The sequence below is a fragment of the Planococcus citri genome, chromosome 5 (assembly GCF_950023065.1).
Source record: "Planococcus citri chromosome 5, ihPlaCitr1.1, whole genome shotgun sequence".
In the NCBI taxonomy this organism is placed as follows: Eukaryota; Metazoa; Arthropoda; class Insecta; order Hemiptera; family Pseudococcidae; genus Planococcus; species Planococcus citri.
In genome coordinates, this window is record NC_088681.1 from 31,326,188 (window position 1) to 31,345,369 (window position 19,182).

General features: G+C 32.7%; 1 protein-coding gene across 7 annotated transcripts in view; it reads left to right on the forward strand.

The window, feature by feature from the left end:
- The window catches only part of LOC135846646 (liprin-alpha-1-like), a 132,818-nt gene that overhangs the window by 3,978 nt on the left and 109,658 nt on the right, over positions 1-19,182 (forward strand). For 2 of the 7 annotated variants that reach the window (XM_065365859.1, XM_065365865.1), the window contains exon 1: positions 17,033-17,286. The exons of 1 other annotated variant lie outside the window; for it this stretch is intronic. The gene's annotated coding sequence lies outside the window, so the exon portion shown is untranslated. Of the gene's footprint in view, positions 1-17,029; positions 17,287-19,182 lie in introns of those variants that run through there. 4 more of the 7 variants (XM_065365862.1, XM_065365858.1, XM_065365864.1 and 1 more) reach the window with 4 other exon arrangements.

Below are 19,182 nucleotides of genomic sequence, written 5' to 3' on the forward strand. Positions count from 1 at the left end.
ATTTAGAATTTTTCGGGAATTTATGTTCAATTAAAAATGGCTTGCAGTTTGAGCATACCATATCTGTAATTTAGACAACATTTTATTCAATTTTTTTCGGTAATTTTCTGTAATCTATGCTTTAATTGCTAGATTTTCTTCAAAATCTGAGATGCTACGTCAACTTTGAGTCAATTTTAATTATTTGTATGTCATTCAAACCATTTTAAACGATGTGTTTCGAAATCGATTCAAAATATTGTTCAGTTTTTGATAACTTGGTGAACATGGTTCTTTTGGGTGCTAGATTCGCTTGCAGCATCCCCCTCACTGCTCTCCTCAACCTTTCCACCCTATTTAACTCTTCTCCAAGATGAAAACAGTTTATTTTTGAGTTGTTTTCTGTTTTGTTTTGTTTTTTTTTCTTACCTAAATTAGCCTGCAGTCTCACAAATTGATCTTAGAAGGCCCAAATTTGGTAATACGATGGGAAGGTGCCTCAGATCAAGGTGTCACAGTCCTGCTTTTCTTGCTTTCTCTACTTTTTTCTTGTTTTTTGCTCGTTCGCCCTGCTATCCTGCTTTTTTGGCCACTGTTTCCGAAAAAGTTCTGATTTTCGGCCAAAACATCCAAACATTTCCCCATATTGCTAGAAAAGTCCTAACTTTTTGCCGGAATTGACTAAAAAGTTCTGTTGTTTGCTACAGTTGCCTAAAAAGCATGTATTTTTGTCATGTCAGAAAAAACGCTTTTATTTTGTCAAAATTGTCAAAAAAAATCCATTTATTCACTTATTAATATTCTCAAAAAAGTCCAGTTTTTGACAAAATTTTAAAAAAAATGTCATCTTGCTGGAATTATTAAAAAACTTTTTTTTTGAATGGATAAAAAAGTCGTGCCAAAAGTCTCATTTTTTGTCAAAATTTTCAAAAAATGTGACTTTTAGCCAAAATGGCGAATCAAGTCCCAAAGTAAGCATACTTATTTCTTTTTTTTTTTTTTTCAAATCGATGTATGGAATTTTCCTTTTGTTCTCTAAAATTTGAGCAAAAAAATTATACCTGTAATGAATTTTATGCGTTTTTGAACTCCCTCCCAAAAATTAAAACATTTTGAAAAAGTGTTTTGCTAAAACGTCCTGTTTTTGCCCTACTTTAGGGTGTTATCCTACTTGTTGAGATGTTTCTTTTGCAGGTTTACATCTTTCAACTATACCTGGCTGCTCTTCAGGGTCAAAAAAGTCGACTTTAGAGCAATTTTTCAAATTTTTTGACTTTTAGTCTAATCTGCAGTCTGACAAATTTTAGGAATAATGATTCAAACTCATTTTTAAAGAAGTTTTTTCAGTAGGGTCATTCCATGTCCATTCGACCAACGTTTTTGAGTCATGTCTTTCGATTGTGCTCAATTTTTTTTTACAATATTCACCCACCCAATAAGTAATAAACCCGCAATCAGTTTGGTCCCAGCCCTCTCAGGAGGTGAGTGGGGGGGAGGCTTCCATTATTTTCACATTGTCTCGAGGTACTCAACTTCAGCAGCGCATTCCTCCAAAGCTATGATACTTTGATCAAAACTGATTTCACAGTTCGAAATGACATTGAATTTTTAATTTTTTAAGCATTTTGAAACTTTCAAAATTTGAAAGTTGAACTTTCAAATTGAAAGTTCAAATATCAAAATAGTGCTGTAAGTGGGAGCTACCATTTGAAATTCTGAAGAAATTTCCATAGATGGTACCCTTTGATGCTTTTTCGAAATATTCAAGTTTCGAGATGGGATCTTCAAATGGAGGGGGAGCACCCCCACCCCCAATTTTGGGCATAACTTTCGGAAAATAATCTGGGGCATGTGATGTATCGAATTGTATGTTTTTGGTGACGCTGAACACGAATATGACGTCAGATTTTTGATTGGACCCCATCTACGGCCCCCAGCATCTCCCCAAATGGGGTAAAAGTTCAAAAAAGTGTTTTGTTCATGCGACACATGAAATAGTATGTTTTTGGTCGAGTCGACATGGAATGACCCAGTACTGAAAATTATTAAAAAATATCCTGATAACTTTAGAATGACTTGGAACTATTGTTAATTTCTTCGAAAGATTAAACTGGGCTGCTGAAGCTTTTAAATTTTAGTTTTCTCTCTCAGTTGATTTGATTTTGGTTTTCCTGCAAACTGATTTAAATCCTAAAATGTGCTGATGATTGTAAAACGGGTTGAAAATTTCAATTCAATATCAGGAAATGCCGTGTTGTTGAAATCTAGCTTTTTTCCCAGAATTTTTCGGGGCTTCCACTTTCTTCTTCTTTTTCTGAAAAAGAAAAAAAAACATCACCGTACCTAATTACTTGACGAAGTTGACAGTTTCTAAATAAAATTTTAAATTATTTGAATACTTAATTAGAATAATATGTGTAATGTGTAAGTGACTTTTTCATTCTCTAATTTGCTCGTGCCCAGCGTATTTAATAGTTTCAATTTCCAAGTAAAATCCATTCCCCTTCCTAATGAAAAAATATGGTCGTTCATGCTGTTTTCAAATTCTTCGCAGACGTCATTATTTTATGTTCAGATATCTTCGATATTTTATCCTAAAATGTTGTTAATTCTGCAGGAAAAATACAACCATATTAAAAAGTTCTGCGCATTATACCCGGGCGAGATTAAAAAATCAGATAAAATAAAATGGTCGAAAAAACTAATAATAAAATACACCGGAATTCGAAAACAATCCACTTCCATTTTCTTACACGAATCGTATATTTCACGCTCGTGTACCATCGACCTACCTTTCGCAACGCTATATCGCAGCCGATACTAATTTAGGCGTAAAAAAGGGGGATATTTTTCTCCAACTCGAGGGTATAGTAGTAGAAGGTACCACGATAAAATACGTCAAATACTCTTATTTCGATCGGAAGTGGAATTAAAAATACGTTTAAAACAGCAGCCAAATTTATCCGCATAACTGAAGAAAGGAAATAATCACAGATGAGCGAGGGTAAAAGGATTAAACACACAGAAACACTGGCGCACAGCTTGAAAAAAAAAAGGATCGGATATCATCTTATTGCAGCAGATTAAGCAGCAAAGAAAAACATGAAAGTTTTGTTTGTTCTTTGAACTTTCAACGGATTATTTCAGAAAATACTTTCTACTGTGAGAGGGTTTGCTTCTCTTGCTGTAGTAGACGTAGGTTGGTTTTGTATTCTTCATTAATTCGACGTCCTCGTCGTTATGTTTTTCTGTATAGAACAAAATGAGCTAGAATTTTAAGTCGGATAGTGTTTGTAATTGCAAATGATCCGACGACGCGATTATCGCCGATTTTTTACTTCTCCTAATCCACCCTCTGCGCCTACAAACATTTCATTTTTTCAAGGAAACTCGAACGAATAATTGTTATAATTAAGATGATAAATTAGTTAGCAACTACTAAAGCAGAACGCAGCAAAGGTAAATGGAAAATTTAGTTAAAACGACGCCGACTCGACGAGTTTTTTGTGTGTGGTCGCGAGTTATAAATGCGAAGCAATTAAAAGCGTATTGTTAAAATTGAAATAGGTTAATTAGGAATTGAACTCGTTAAGTGAAATTTTGAAATGCGTATGGTGTGATAACTACATTATTTCTGTGCAATTAAAGTGCAGGGTTGGTTTTATTCTTCGTATACGATGTAGTGTTCCTCTTCACATAGATGTCTTTAGGTGTATTGGCGTGTGACTGATAGTGAGTAGTGTAGGTTGTACGTTTGAATAAAATCACCCCTTTTCGGCCATATCGTCTGCGCCGCTCGTTCGTTTAATTATACATTAATTAATTACCAGAATGTTGTGAAACGCTGTGCCATACCGGTAGTTTTCTTCGCGAACTAGGGGCAGGATTTATCTATTTTTATGACGGTATAGTAGCGACATCTGTCGTTCAGAATTGAAGCGTCATTTCTTGGCATTTTCGCCGAATTAATTTTCAGCAATCGTGAAACTCCTTTTGGTAATTTTTTTTTGTGATGTGACTTCGAAAATTTTCAGTCTCAGAAATGGAAATTATGATAATTTGATGCCGAGTAATTCTAGATTTTATGCAGCTTTAAAATAAATGCCTAATTTTTCAAATTTCATCAAACTTGAAATTAAAAAAAATATATCTTGTCCATTTCTAAAGAAAAAAAATTTTGGAATTTATCAAATTGTGATTGAAAATTTAAATTAGGTTTAGATTCAATTTTTGAACCAGAAAATTGATTGGTCGCAATTTTGAATCGTTCTAGAGCCTCCAATAAATTTTTGGGTTCAGTGATTTTCAAATTACATAAAGATTGATTATTTTAAAGTGTAATATTATTCATGAAATATTAAATTTTATAATATTTCTGTCTATTTGAATTTCAAATTTAGTGCATTTTTCTGACACTTAATGATTATGTAGGTATTAAATTTTCATGAAATAATTGATTAATAATTGGGAGGGGGGATTAATTTAATCTAGAAAGTTAAATTCGATGAGATGAAACTTTGGGTAGAGTTTAAATTTTATTTTTAGTATCATAATTGTACCAATTTGATTGGTATCAATTTTTATTTTATCGATTCCTGAAGTCGTTAGTTAAGAACCTTCATTATTTTGAATATTTTTGAGTTTTCGCTTTAAATCATTTTTTTTTGGCATTTTGATATCATGCCATATTCTCTGACATTTATATCCGACTTTTAAAAACTTGAAAAAAATAGATCAATTTACAAGGCAGGCTTACAGACAACCTCGAAAGAGCAGACAGAAGATCATGAGAGGCTAGACAGGTTGGTCAATGACCCTAAGAAATCAGGCTAGCAGACAGACGGATCTTTGGAAGCCATACTATGACGAGTCAATGCCCTTGAGAGTTCAGACACATGTGTCAATGACCTTAAGAGGTCAGAAAAGAATACAGGCGACCTTGAAAAGACATATTGACAGGTTAATGACCTCAAGAACGCAGATTGTGGACACGCGACTGTAGGAGGCTAGACAAGCAAGTCAATGACCTTGAGAGGCCAGCCCGGCAGACAGACAGACGACCTTGGGGAGCTAGACAGACAAGTCCAAAGGCTGAATCAAGTCAGCTTGACTAAAAAATCTGTGGTTTAAAATTTACTTTGAAGAAGACACTTCATCCCCATTTTTTACAATATTTTGCTCAAATTTTGCTATGTTAAAACATCTTTTTGTCATTTGTAAAAATATTTTTACGTTTTGCTAAATGCTTTAGCAATTTTTTGCGAGATAGACTTTGCGGATTTGTCATACTTTATGCAGTTTTAATTCGATCAATTTTTATATCTAATATTTGAGGAATTCTTTTGTGATGTAGGCCATTTCTGATTAGCCTTACTCAAATTTTGAGATTTTTCAGTGTCTTTCTGTGATTTTATATGTTTTAGTGCTGATATTTTCCAATTTTTTTGCTGAGTTTCTCTGAAATTCACTAAAATATCTTCAATTTTTGGATTTTTCCAGTGATTTTGTGATTCAATTTTACAGCTTCCATGAATTCTTAGCAAAATTTATTCCCTTTTGATGATATTTGAACAATTTTGCGTAGCTTTCTACAATTTTGTTTATATTTTATGCATTTTAAGTGAGATTTTAACCAAATTTTGCAATGTTACGTCAATTTTGAATATTTGTATCATCAGTCAAGTGACTCTTATCTCAGGGCTTTATTGTGTAGGCACTGCTAGGAAATTTTTAAAATATTAAAAAATTGTCATTAAAACTGATGAAAGATGAAACAATTTGGGAAAAAAAGAAGTGTCAATAGAAGATCTGCTGCTTATGATACATTTAATTTTATTCAAACCTCGCCAACTTTTGATAATTTTCAATGATTTCCGCACGTATTTTACAATATTCTAATTCTTATTATGTCTATGTACTACATTGTATTTTTACAAAATTTCAGTCCATTGTTACGTATATTTTTAGCCAATTTTTGTGATTTACGTATTCGAATCATCGTGTGCATCGAAAAGTTATTACCTATTTTGCGTAAAAAAAACTTCCAGAGCGACCCAAGCCATAGGTATCTAATTATTGTATATACCTACTTACAATTTTTTGTATCACGTGCCATCGAAATTTACCTTCTTATCCTTTCATTTTCTTGTGCAACTTTTATAATTTTCATAAAAATATGCGATGCATTATGAGAATGAAAAAAGTCTAAAATTTTTGGAAGTTTCTTTTCTAATATAAGACATAAAATTGAAAACTTTTTATCAAATTTCGTACCGTTGAAGGAGCGAGTATTTTGCACACGTTTCGCGACAGCTTGATGAAAAAGGGGGAAAAATTATGAAGAAATATAGCAGGTACGAGTATATCGCAGACACGCGCTCGCGTATCGGAAAACCACCTAATAAATAAGACGTTTATAATTCTAAGTAATCGTCTACTCGACTACATCGATGGTGCTCGGTTCAATATTGAATATTACTCCGGTGAGATTTTCGTCCTTATATAGCCGAAGTGTGTAAAAAAAGTAACGACGATTTGGTTCTGGAATAAGAAAAAAAAATATACATTCGCTCCTGGATTTACATTTTACCTTTTTTCCCTTTTTTTTCTTTCTTTTTTGTGTGCGTGTGTGTGTGTGTGAGGGTGTACGGTGTGCTCAACCGACGAATGCAATATCTGCGAGAATGAAGTAGAAGACCACGAACTGCTCGTACGATAAAAGCAAATGCAAACAAGTCAAAAAAAATGAACACAAGAGAACGAAAAGATAGAACGCTATTTAGTTTTAAGAATTTTCATCGAGTACTATAAGGAGAAAGTGAAGAAAATATACCCTGTCGTCTCGTGCTGCTATTTAGAAAGCCTTAAATATTTTATACCAAGTGCGTATACTTTATTTGTGAAAAGCGAAAATACGACCGACGTATCGCTATATTCACGCCGCATCCGAACGCCAAATAAAAGCATCCTTAAATGCGAAAATTTTCATACGTGAGGCGCAAATGTTACTAATGTATTTGTAAAAATATAGCTATAGGTACACGGAGAAACGATATTCATTTGGAAACGACATTTTTGGCTGCCTGCTTTACTTTTTCTCCCCTTCTTTGTTTGGTATTGTCGAAGACGATGCTACTTTATCGTACACGTTAAGCTAAGATATGTGTACTTTTGAAAATGCTGGAGAAGAATATTCACACGTAACATTGGAAATGAATCTCATCTAGTTATCTAATTTTTGAATGTTTCTTTTTGTTGGAATTGCCGAATTTTTGGAGAAATTATTTTCAGTTCATTTTCTAAGCAAAATTAAGAACTTATTTTCAATTTTTTTTTTTTTGCTTCAGAAGTTCTGTGAATTTTCACGAAATTTTTCCTCAATTTTTACAATTTTTGGTGAAGTTTCCAAAAAGTTATAACCACGAAAAAATTTAAAGTTCTTCAAAAATTCCTTACCTCTTATTACGTTTGATTTTTTTTGCGTCGTTCCGAACCCATTTCAAAAATAAATTGATCTTCAATCCGTGGTAAAAAAAATAAATTAACGTTAACTCACCAAGCGTTGTTTTCCATCACGAAGAAAAAAATTTGAGAAATTTTCAACTCCGCGTGTTTTATTGAATAAGTAATAAAGAAGGTTTTTTCCTCGTCACATGTATGGAAACTTTACCCTAAGCCGATTCGTATTACTTTTCTTTTCGCTGATGTTGACATATACATATAGGTCTTGTTCTCGTACGAGTTTCAAATCCTGTAAAATTGAACCGAGTAAGGTTTTTTAAACTTCGCAAAGTTCAGGTGGAATAGAAATTCTCGAAATGTAAGAAAAAAGTTGACGTAGTTTGGGTATTTTCAAAATTAAAGGTAATCTATTCATCTTAAGGATCACGATGCTGACGAAGATGAGAAGAGGCTGGGCTGGTAAGAATGAGATTTTTGTTCTTATGTATTTTTTTATGAAAAAGGATTTTGATATTTGGAAATTTTTTTAATAATTTGTGATGTATTATTACTCGATTTTTAATTTCTTGCGAATTTTAATTCGCTCGTCGAAGAATTTTTCGAGCCAAGTTATTTTTGTCGAGTCATTTCCTCAACTCACAAGAGAATCACTCGAACTCACTCTGAATTGGAGATCATCAGCCAAAATTTCAGTAGCTAAAATTTTGGTCAAAAATGGAGAAAAGTAAAAATTTTACAAAATTGGGCTAGGAAATTGAAATTTGGTATGTACCCTATTTTTGACGTATTGAATTGATTGGAAACGGTTTCGAATCATTGTGACCAGTTCTGAAGCCTCCAAAAGATTTTTTAAAGTTGAAATTAAAATTTTACCAAACAAAGTGGGAAGGCTAAAATTCACTCAATGTTCTAATTTCAACGTGCTGAGACTACTGGAGGTAGTTTTCAGTCGTTGCAGAGCCTCCAGCGAGATTTTGAGAGTTCGGGGCGGGTTTAAAAATATGGTTTCTACGTTCAAAATTTCAGCTGTTTTCCCATTTTTTGCTCAAATTTGTTTTTTAAAAATTCGCTTGAAATCGAAAAATGCATTTTGGCACTTGAAATGTTATAGCTGGAAATATAATTATGTTTATATGCTTTTTCAATTCAACTGTGGCTGCTTTTGAAAATTTTCTGCCAGTTGGGAAACCTCTCTTTGATAACAATAATAAATAATGAATATACATATCTCAAAGTTTCACCAAAAAATTATCGTAAAAATGAAAATTAAAAAATAATATCATAAATTTTGAGTTTTAGAATCGTTGTGGCGAAATCTGTCGCCGAAATTACGTAATATCTGGAGCTGAAATATACGCGAGACATTCAGTCTCGGGGTGGTCGGAATAGTTATCATATTAATTGGGAATCTGGATGATATCTGTGTTCAAATTACTTTCGTCAGTGGCACGATTATTACAATAAATCATCATTATACATACGAGACTAACCGGCGCCAGTGATATCGGATCCGGACGCGTACCCTAATTGCGACGAGGCCGAACCGAATCAACGAGGAAAGAAATTTTCACCCAGTTCGATATCGAATTGGCGGTTAAATTTTTCGAAAAATTACATTCGCTCGACCTCATCGTCACGGTTAAGAAGTCACTCACTCGATGGCTCATGCCACTGATACGGGTGATAAACGAAATATTCCGCCTAGAACAGATGTTTCGATTTAGGAACACGTTTTGCACGCTTAAATGCAACGGCATCAGCACCCTAATAAAGAAACCTTTCTTGATAGGTGAATAAATATTAAAACTAGGCGGGGTAGATCGAGTCAGGGTTCGTGAATCGTAGGTACTTTACTCTTTGGAGCAGCTGTTTAGGTGATAGTATTTTGAAGAAAAAGACGCAAAAGAAACGTTATTCGCGTGTTATATGTAATATGTATGCTATGTAAGTGAGAGTGTGCCTTCGAGGAAATACTTACATAATCTTACGTGGTACATAATAATTATTGGTGAATCTTGTTCGAAAATCGTTTGATTTATTTTGATTTTTTTACGATACTAAGTATCATGAAGTGTAAAGATGCAATACTCGTTAATGGTCATTCTGCGGAGGATGCTTGTTTCAATGTTAACTGGAACGAAGAAATGGCAGTTAAGGTATGTGGTATATTTTGGAAGATTTTGTGTAAATTACTCGACGAGAATCGAGATCGTGTGATTTTATTATTGTAGGTAGCGGAATTTTATTAAGGCTTCGATACGCGTTTTTTTTTTTTAGGTATTTTACCTGTTTTTGACATTGAAAATTTGTCTTCGAAGTGTTTTTGATTTATAGAAATTATATACATTGAACGTATACACAGTATGTGTATATTTTGCATAGGAAAAAATCCACATTAGCATGAGTTGAATACAAATTACCAGTAATTGTGTGCAGGGTACGATGTACACGGAGTACAGTAATGAGTATAGATAGATTCATCGACCGAGACAAATATATAAAAAATGGTTTGGAAAAAATGTATTCGCGGTATACTTATATGTAGTATACGCGTGCGCATTTATGTAAATTTCCAAATGTACGAAGAAGAAAGGGATTAATGGAACATCAGTTTCTTGAAAAATATGAATCTCTTTCTACCTACGTAAATTGCCAGTATCGTAGTGTTGTGAAATTCCCACGAAAATGAGCTTTTTTGAAAATATAGATTTGAAATCTGTGTGATCGTTTTTTTAAACGTACAAGTAGATATGTTTTTATGACTTGAAATCTTCTCTTTTTTTTATAATTCTTTAAAGTTTTAGTCAACGTGATTTTTCAACTGTTGAAAAATGAAATTTTGATATAATCTTCAATCTAATTTCATATTATTCATTTTTTTGAATGTTCCTTTGACAATTCATAAAAAAGCTGTATTGTTTTGACTTTTGACATGTCATCTTCAAACTTCAAATCAAAAAAAGGAAACACAAAATTGAAAGATAATGCAGTTGAACACTGTGATTTTGAGAAGAGATTAATCATCTTTATGCTAGTGATTAGTACATACTTTTCATTTCAAGCTTCTCTTCGTTGACATTGTTTCAGTGTGAGAAAAACTTGTATTTGCTTAAAATTTGTTCATAAAGATGTTAATATTAGAATTTCGATTTTAAAATTTTTTTTTTTTCATTGAAAATTTGAAGTTTTTGTAGTTCTGATTGACCATTTTTTTCATTGAGTACATTTTCAGTCATTTTCAAAATCATTTTAGTGATTTTCATTACATTTTGAACATTTCACTCTCATTTTGTGTTAAATTTTTATCAATTTTTCAATGTTTTGAATCATTTTTACAAGCTTTGATGCTGCTTTTTACAATTTTTTAAAACCTTTTAGGTATGGAAATCTTGAAATTTCAAGTTATTTTTTCATTAGTCTATTATAGGTAATTATGCTATATTAACGAAATTTCCTCCTCATTGTAGTAATTTTGACACCATTAATGCTAATTTTTACGAAATTTGTCATTTTTTTTTTTTACAAAATTCTGAGTAGTTTAGACAATTTTTAGCGTTGAATTTGTTTAGTATTTTCAAATCACTTGAAAAATTTTTAATCAACTTTAATGTTACTTGTTCAATTTAGATTATAATATTTTTAAGCAAATTTCGCGGTATTTTATTGTGCAATTTCATCAAAATTTCATCAAGTTTCACGTGTTTATCAGTTTTCTGTTACGTTTCAATGAACTCGTCTTAGAACAATTTCCATAATTTTTATCGATTTTTGAGCAAAAAATGTCAGCTCTTTTCACGCTTCAAAATGCGTATGAATTTTCTAATTTTTTCACTAATTTTTGCAACTTTTATTATAGTTTTCAATTACATTTTTTTCATTTACAATTTCCTGCATTTTTGAGGAAATTTTGACCCAATTTTGCAAAAAGTTTTGAAATTGAAAAAAATTCAATATTTTAGTACTCATAAAAAATTGTTTTTATGTAAAACAATTTCAGTATGAGTTTTATGAAATTCGAGCAATTTTGATTTGATATAATGGTTTTGTACTCAATATTTGTACTTCTTAAGTAACTTTTGGTTACTTTTTTCAAAATTTTGTTCGCTAAAAAATATTGCTTTTTGTAAAATTTTCGAAAATCAAATTTTTCCAAGTCTCGTTTTTTGTTAATAATATTGCCTTTTTTTCCACAAATTCGCAAAACGTCTCGTTTTTTTTGCCAAAAATTGAAATCACTGCTTTTTGCCAAACATTGCCAAAAGGCCCTGCCTTCTGCTAAAATTTTTGTCGAAGTCTCGTAAAAATCTCACTTGCATATTTCCAAAAATTGTTTTACTATATGTGGCTTTTTTAAACCAGAAATGACTGAAAAACCCTTTTTTTTGTTAAAATTGTCAAAGTCTCGCTTTTTCAGAAATAGCAAAAGCAAAATTCTCACTATATTGCTCAAAATTGTCAGAAACCTATTTTTTGTTCAAAATTGCGAAAAAATATCACTTCTTGGCACCAATTACCAAAAAGTATTTGGGACAAATGTCTCTCATTTTCAAGGTCTCATGTAACAGAAAAATCTACGCAAATTTTCAAATTGGTTCCTTCTCCCCCCTTCCCCTCCCTCCCTCCCTCCCCCATTGTGATCTCACTCGAACGAAAAAAATCTGATGAAAATAAAACGCGAGCTGAAGTTACTGAAATTATTAAACTCGTATTACTTAAATCTCAACAATCCCCCTTCTTTTCCTAATCCAATTTCTGAAGTTTATAGCATTTTAAAATGATTTAGATTTTATGCAAAAATTTTATTAAAAAATAAATGAAGAAAAAAATCGAACCTGATGTAATAACAAAGAAGGTTCACTAGGTATACTTCCGCTTCAAAGTTTAATTTGACAGAAAAATAGCAATTCATTCAAACCTTACTTATTTTTAGTAATTTAAAAACGATCTTTCGAAGTGATCCATCAATATGTAGACTACAATTAAAAACGCATGGTCAACCGTGAAGTAAAAAATCAATGTGATGTAGTTCAATGTACCGTGTGTAATTAACGTTAACTTCAACGTCAAGCACACGAGTAGGTGTGGTGAAATTTTTTTTTATTCGAATTCCTGTTGCCGACTACGGTGTGTGTAACTGCATGTACCGCCGGTCAATATGACTAGTTTATTCAAACGTGTGTCCGATGAATATGAAAATTTTTAAGGTACAGTACTCCTACATGATCGCATCGATGCATAGCACAAGCATAGGTGAGGTTATGGGAAACGAAAATCCGATACGTGAAGAATTGGGCTAATACTGCGTGTAGCCGAACAATTTGCGTTGGTTGAACCAGCACGCATCGGGTACCTACTCGGGTAGGCTGCCACCGTTACCTTTGCCTTCCGGCTGCTTGTTCCTTTTTTTGGTCCAGGTGCCGATGCATGTACCTATTCTGCGCCGCGCCGCGCCGTATATCCGTGTTTGTCAAAATGTCAGCGATTTATGGTACGTTGTGGTTGGATGTGTTTAATGATGAAATCAAGTAGGTGTTGGAATGATTTTGTTTCGGAAGTTGAAACTACAATTTTGGTTGTCGAATGTACAAAACAAGGTTAATGCGTTATAAATTCCTCTGTAGTATTTTCGTAACCGTTGGGGCATTTTCAAGTAGGCTTTTCGAGATGAAAAAAAAAACATGATGACAACAAGCTTTATTCTCTACTCGAGACATGGCGACTATTAATTAAATGGATACCGACGTACGAGACTTTATACGATTATACTGCTATATGCAGATGTATACCTACTAATTCGGTGTATCTCTTTTTCTTCCTCTTTTTTTCCACTACGTACGAGTATGTAAGGCTACGAGAGACGTATGAGGTGCAACGACCGTAATCCTTTTACTGAATTCTTCCCGACTGATAGTGATTTGCTCATCGTTACTGAGGCGTAACAGGTTACCGGGTGGTTGATATGATGTGTCGTTGAACGGATGCATTGAAAACGAATCGCCCTTATTTTACTTTGTGATATTGTTCGAGAACCGTAGCCGAAGGTTTTATCGAAACCAAGCTTTTAAAACAATATTACTATACAACGTCACAATACCACTGGCACTGGCCATCAACGAGAGTCATAATCATGAAGAAAACGTATATGTGTACTTAATACTTATGTATGGCACTCGTGTATTTTAATTGAAATTAGATGTTCAGTTTTGTCCCCTTTTGTTGCGTTGATGATTAGAACTGAAAGTATATATTATGAGGATGATGTTTGTGGAAGCATCGTTTCAATTTTTTGTGTTCTGTTCTCCAATGTGATTAGATTACTACTGTATGGAAGTGGATACGGATACGGAATGAGAATGAGATAATTGCGAGAAAATACGTCTTTTACTCGTCAAGTCGTAAAAAGAGTCGTTAATTTTGTCCATAAACAGAACTTTTATCAAGAGATATTTTTTTGGAATTTTAATCTGGTGGTGCTCGAGCATACCTATGTGATGACTGATGAGCTGGATCAAATTCCTTTTTTCTTCCGACTTTTTTGGTGAAATTCAGGTGAAAAAAATTACTGTGGTTAGTATTGCAAAAAAAAAAAAAAAAAAAGACCTAGAAAGTCATGAATTCATCTCTTAGGTCGCAAATGATCGAAAGGTCGAGCGACGTTAAATAAAATCATTTTTAAAAAAAGACTTCAAAACCTAATTGTTTTAAAATTTGAATTAGGTATTACAAAAATTTGAGAAATTTTGAATCAAATGGATCATAAATTTCTCGAAAAAAGTTTTAAAATTGGAAATGAACTTCAGATCATAAATTTCTTAGGAAACATTTCTGAATCTGAAGTGGATTTTTACCTATAGTTTTTGCATTGGTGAAGTTTCAGGAAAGGCAAAAAAAAATGGGAAAATATTTTCATTTTGATAGTGTGCTAGCTAAAAAGTCTCGGATTGGAGAAGAAACATCGAAAGAGCATTAAAAAAATACACCATCGCAGGTCTATTAATAAGCATTGAACTTCGTTTTTCGATTTTTGTGGATTTTAAGAATTTGATTTGGCACATTTCCCATGGAAAAAATCGAAATTTGGTTGTGATGCCGAAATCTGAAATTTGATAGTTACCTACTGATGGTTTCGAACTGTTTCTGAACCTCCAGTAAATGTTCGGTTCAGTTTTGGAAAAATCCTCATGAAATTGGCCAAATTGAAATTCAGCATCTGCAATCATACGAACTCGAATTACCCATCTTTGCGATCTTTTCAACTGATTTGAGTGAAGATTTTCGAAAAAAAATAAATTGTGTTGTTTTTTTTTAAATTTTGTTTATGGAAATTTTTTTTTTTAAAATGGCTTAATTTTTTTACATTTTAAGATATCTAACCTCTTTTTTATTAGCCTAATAAAAAAGGAGTTATGTTGGAAAATGTTGACTCCAATTGGTAAAAATGTCATAATAATTATAAACATTTAAATTATTAAATGACTGATTGAAATTAATTAATATGTGATCGTATTTTTCTTTGTTTCAGGTGAGATCAAATTTTCGTTGAAAAAACTAAAGAATATGCACCCTTGTATGGGAACAAGTGAGACGTGAGTTCTGTTTAAAAATCAATTAATGTCAACTATAGCAATCACGAAAGTAGTAGAAAAATTTTTGATTTTAAAAAAGCTAATCTCATGGAAATGACATCCTGATTAAATTTTACGAGAGAATTCATAAAACCATGAAACTGGTTCCGAATTGATTCCGTTTCAAAAACAAAATGTTCTAGGTCTAAAAATCGAGCTATAAAAATCATTCAAAAATCATAATTTTTATTATCAATTCTCCTTTTATTGATCTGAACACTGAGAATACAATTTTTTGTTGGGGAGGGAGAGAGGGTACATTTTGTGTTTTTGTTTGAGTATTGAAATTCTCACTTTTTAATATTTTTATTGATTTGAACCACCAACTTGAAAAAACAATTTTTTGTTGAAAAGGGAGATCGTTTATTATACATTGTAAACAGAAAAAATTTTGTAGTTATAAATTCAGTTCAAAAAATTTTATTAGATCTCCTGTTTATGATCTGAAATATGATTGAATAATTAGAGGCGGTTGGGAAGGAAAGGGGTGTCAGGACCTCAATACCTAATTTGAATGGAGAAGTGCATGAAAAAGTTTTTGAGTTGGAAAAAAGGTACATTATTTCAATTTTTGACCCTTTAAAATTTAAAAAAAATGAAATTGGGCATTTTTTTCTCGAAAAACAAGTTTTTTTTATGTCGAGAGAAAGAAAAATGTATAAGTTACAGCTTTTACTTTCGGAAATTGATCACATTCAATCGAGGTACAAAATGTCAGAAAACTTGCATTATTATTTTTCAAAAACATATAAAATAATTGAAAATGAATTTTTTGTGCTTAATTATTCTGAGCAGTAACAATTTTTCCGATAGTTTTGTTTGAAAATCCGATTCGGAGTTTCAATTTTGGCCATTCATTAATTTTCGAACACCCTGTACAGAGAATTTGAAAATTTCGGAAAAATTTTCGCCAATATTCACTTATTTGTTCAAATTTTTTAGGAGGGGGGTGGCAAAAACTTGAACTGCGCCTTTCTTTCAGTCCAAAGAATTTTTCCTTGAATGCTCTTTGTATTATGATTTTAAAAACTCAAGATACGCTTATTTTTCCTCAATTTTATTGATCAAAATTTCCCATTCTCCTTAAATTTTACAATTTTATACCAATCATTAATCAATTCAACGTACATTTCTCGATCTCCATTTCTGATACTTTACTCAAATTTTCCTTTATACAGAATATTTACGATCAAATTTTACTACACAGTACACACCGTAGCATCGAACATTTTGAAATATACTGTAGAAACATCGCTTACTACGCCTATGGGTATTTGTGGTTTGCGATGCGAGAATTAGCCGAGGCTTTTAACCAAATGGAATTTCGGTTTTGGCTGCACATTCACCTTTCTGCAGTCACAAAGGCACCGCGGTGTAATTAGCGTTACGCGTGAAGATTTTGTATTTTGTTTTCATATTAACAGAAGAAAAAGAAAAGGGAGAAAAGGCATTTAAAAGCTTTTTTCTTCATTTCTCCCCGATGGGTACGAAAAAAGAGTACCACTATAAAGCCGACAATGAGAACAAAGTCAAACGAAGACGACAACGTCGTCGTCGTCGCGACGCGGAAACTAAACACATTTACTCGGGATGTGTTTTTTTCTACTTCGTAATACGACCAAGTACGAGTAGGTACGTTGATGAGTCTGGCTAGGTAATAGAGGTATTTTACAAGTCGTCGAAGATGTAAATTAAAACACCCCGGATGCGGCGATATGTACGTTATAGGTATACCAGATAGACGAGGGATTGTAGAATGATGCTGTGTAAAAAGGCTGGTGGTTTGGGTAGTATTAGAGACGACTGACGATGAAGGCAAAGGCTGGCGTCCCGACGCACGCACATGTTACACGTTTCTCGATATTATTTACGTTTCGTCTGCGTGTGTTCGGTATGCTATGGTACGGCGAGTACGAGAATAATGCCGGTGTAACGTAGGTGACAACGACGCTTTCTCGCTAGTGACTTGGGTATCTTTTTTCCTTTCGCACGTTTGGTATCGCGGTGACTCGGCGTGGCGTTTCCGGCGTTTACGTTTTCATCCTTGTCAGTTCCGGCGGCCGCATGGCGTGTGTTTGTGGTGATTGAAAGTGCCTCTTTTTTACTCAAAAAAAAAAAAAAAAACAAAGTCGTGTAATATGAATTTTTTTATCCGGAATAATTCGTGATTGCGGAGGTGGTTTTTGTGAAGTGATAAGTGATGTGATGAATCCAGCAAAGTGTAGTGTATTTTTTGTTCAATTTTTACTACTCGTATTAGGCCTTGGACGGGTTCACGATGCGAAATGAGTACTTGGGCTTGGAGTCTTGATCGAGAATTTTATTAACTTTTTATAGTTTATATGATCTCGACGAGTTTATTAGATCAACTAACTAGTTTTTATATTTAGTTTAATTGTTGATTGATTAAAAACGAAATGAGTATGACATTATAATCAATGTCATTGCCAAAATTGATTTTACAGACAGAAATTGGTTTAATTTTTCCACCCACTAGATGCTTCATGCGTCAGTATGCCTAATGATATATGTATATACTACATTCATTACACTCTTTTCTTTTTTTTCTTTTTTTTTTCATTACGTAGCAAGTAATTAAGTGTAGGTTTGAAAACACCACAAACAATGATTGAAGAAAACGGCCAAAAATGGCGGTGTTTTTTATTGAAACGAAAAATTAGCTGTAGGTATAACAAATCGACACACGATAACGCTGGAAACACTGTTGTTTCGTTGCCAAAACTGATACCGTATAAAATTGGTGTGTTGTGTGTTTGTTCAGAGAACTTTTAGTTTTAGAAAAAATAAGGTGATGCGTTTTTCATTCTATAGATGAGGGTAGTTTTGAGAAGAACTTCAAACTGAGAACTTTCTATTCCTTAATTAAGTACTTACTTGGAAGAAATGACAGCCTGTAATAATAATTCAAGTTAGCTTACTAAGGTTTTTGATTTCTCCAGTAGTTTCTACGTAAATGGCCTAAAATCTTCTTTGATGGTATTTTTGGTCAATTTAGTAAAGTTTGAAAATTATTGATGGAGTGAAAGGGAATCTTTGGGGTTCAATTTTGTGGTGTATTCTAAAGTGAATAATTCGGTTGTATAGCGAATTTTAAATTATTTGTAATTTACTTTTACTCGTATTATTCTCAATAGATTTGAATTTGTAAAAAAATTGAAATCACCTATACCTAGGGAGTTATAAGTAGGTACCAGTTAACTTTGGGCAAATTTTTGAACCAAATGAAGAAAAATCGAAAGAGCATTAGAAAGTAAACCTTCGTGTAAACTTTCAAGTACTTACTAATGTTCATTTTTAAATATTCTTTTTATCGATTTTTGAAAATTTAAATCATGATCCATTTCCTACGAAAAAATTGACCAGATTCAGCTGCAAAGCTTGAATTTGATTTATTTATGTATTTTTTTGATATTTTAAATTAACTGGTTGCGACTTCAAACCATTTTAGAGCAGGGTATCTAACAGGTAGTGACAGTAGTGACTTTTAAAATGATTAGTGAAAGTAGTGAAAAAATGAAAAAAATTCAAACACGCATTAAATCATTGAAAACAAATTTATTTTTGATGAAAACTTGTTTTTGTTTCGTTGTAATTTTTATTTAAATTAAATGATAATTTGTATACATATTTTCTTCCTATTTCAATGTTTTTGAAACTTTTCCCTGTGAAAAAGTTGACTTCGTTAATTTTGTGTGCATGTGTGGTGGGGGGTGGGGGGGGGGTTCGAGTGGAGAGCTTTCTGAAAATTTGGTTGAAAAAGGTAGCGAACAAGTAGTAATTTTTTCCAAAAAAAAACTCCGTTAGATATCGTGTAGAGCCTCCAACATAGGGTGGGTGGTCTTTCATTTTTTAAACTTTTATTAAAATTTTATATAGAGACTGACAAACAAATCATATGGTTTAATGACCTCGAAAATGCGTTGGAAAAAAAGCCACCATGATCTTGAAACGGACTAGGGGAGGGAGGGGAGCGAAGTTGAATGCCACAACATTTTGAAAACCAGTTTTCCTCTATTTTTGAACATTTCATTACAGCGTTGCCACTTGTTCAGATGTTGTGTGGCTCAAAATTTTTGAATATGTACTATTATACAAT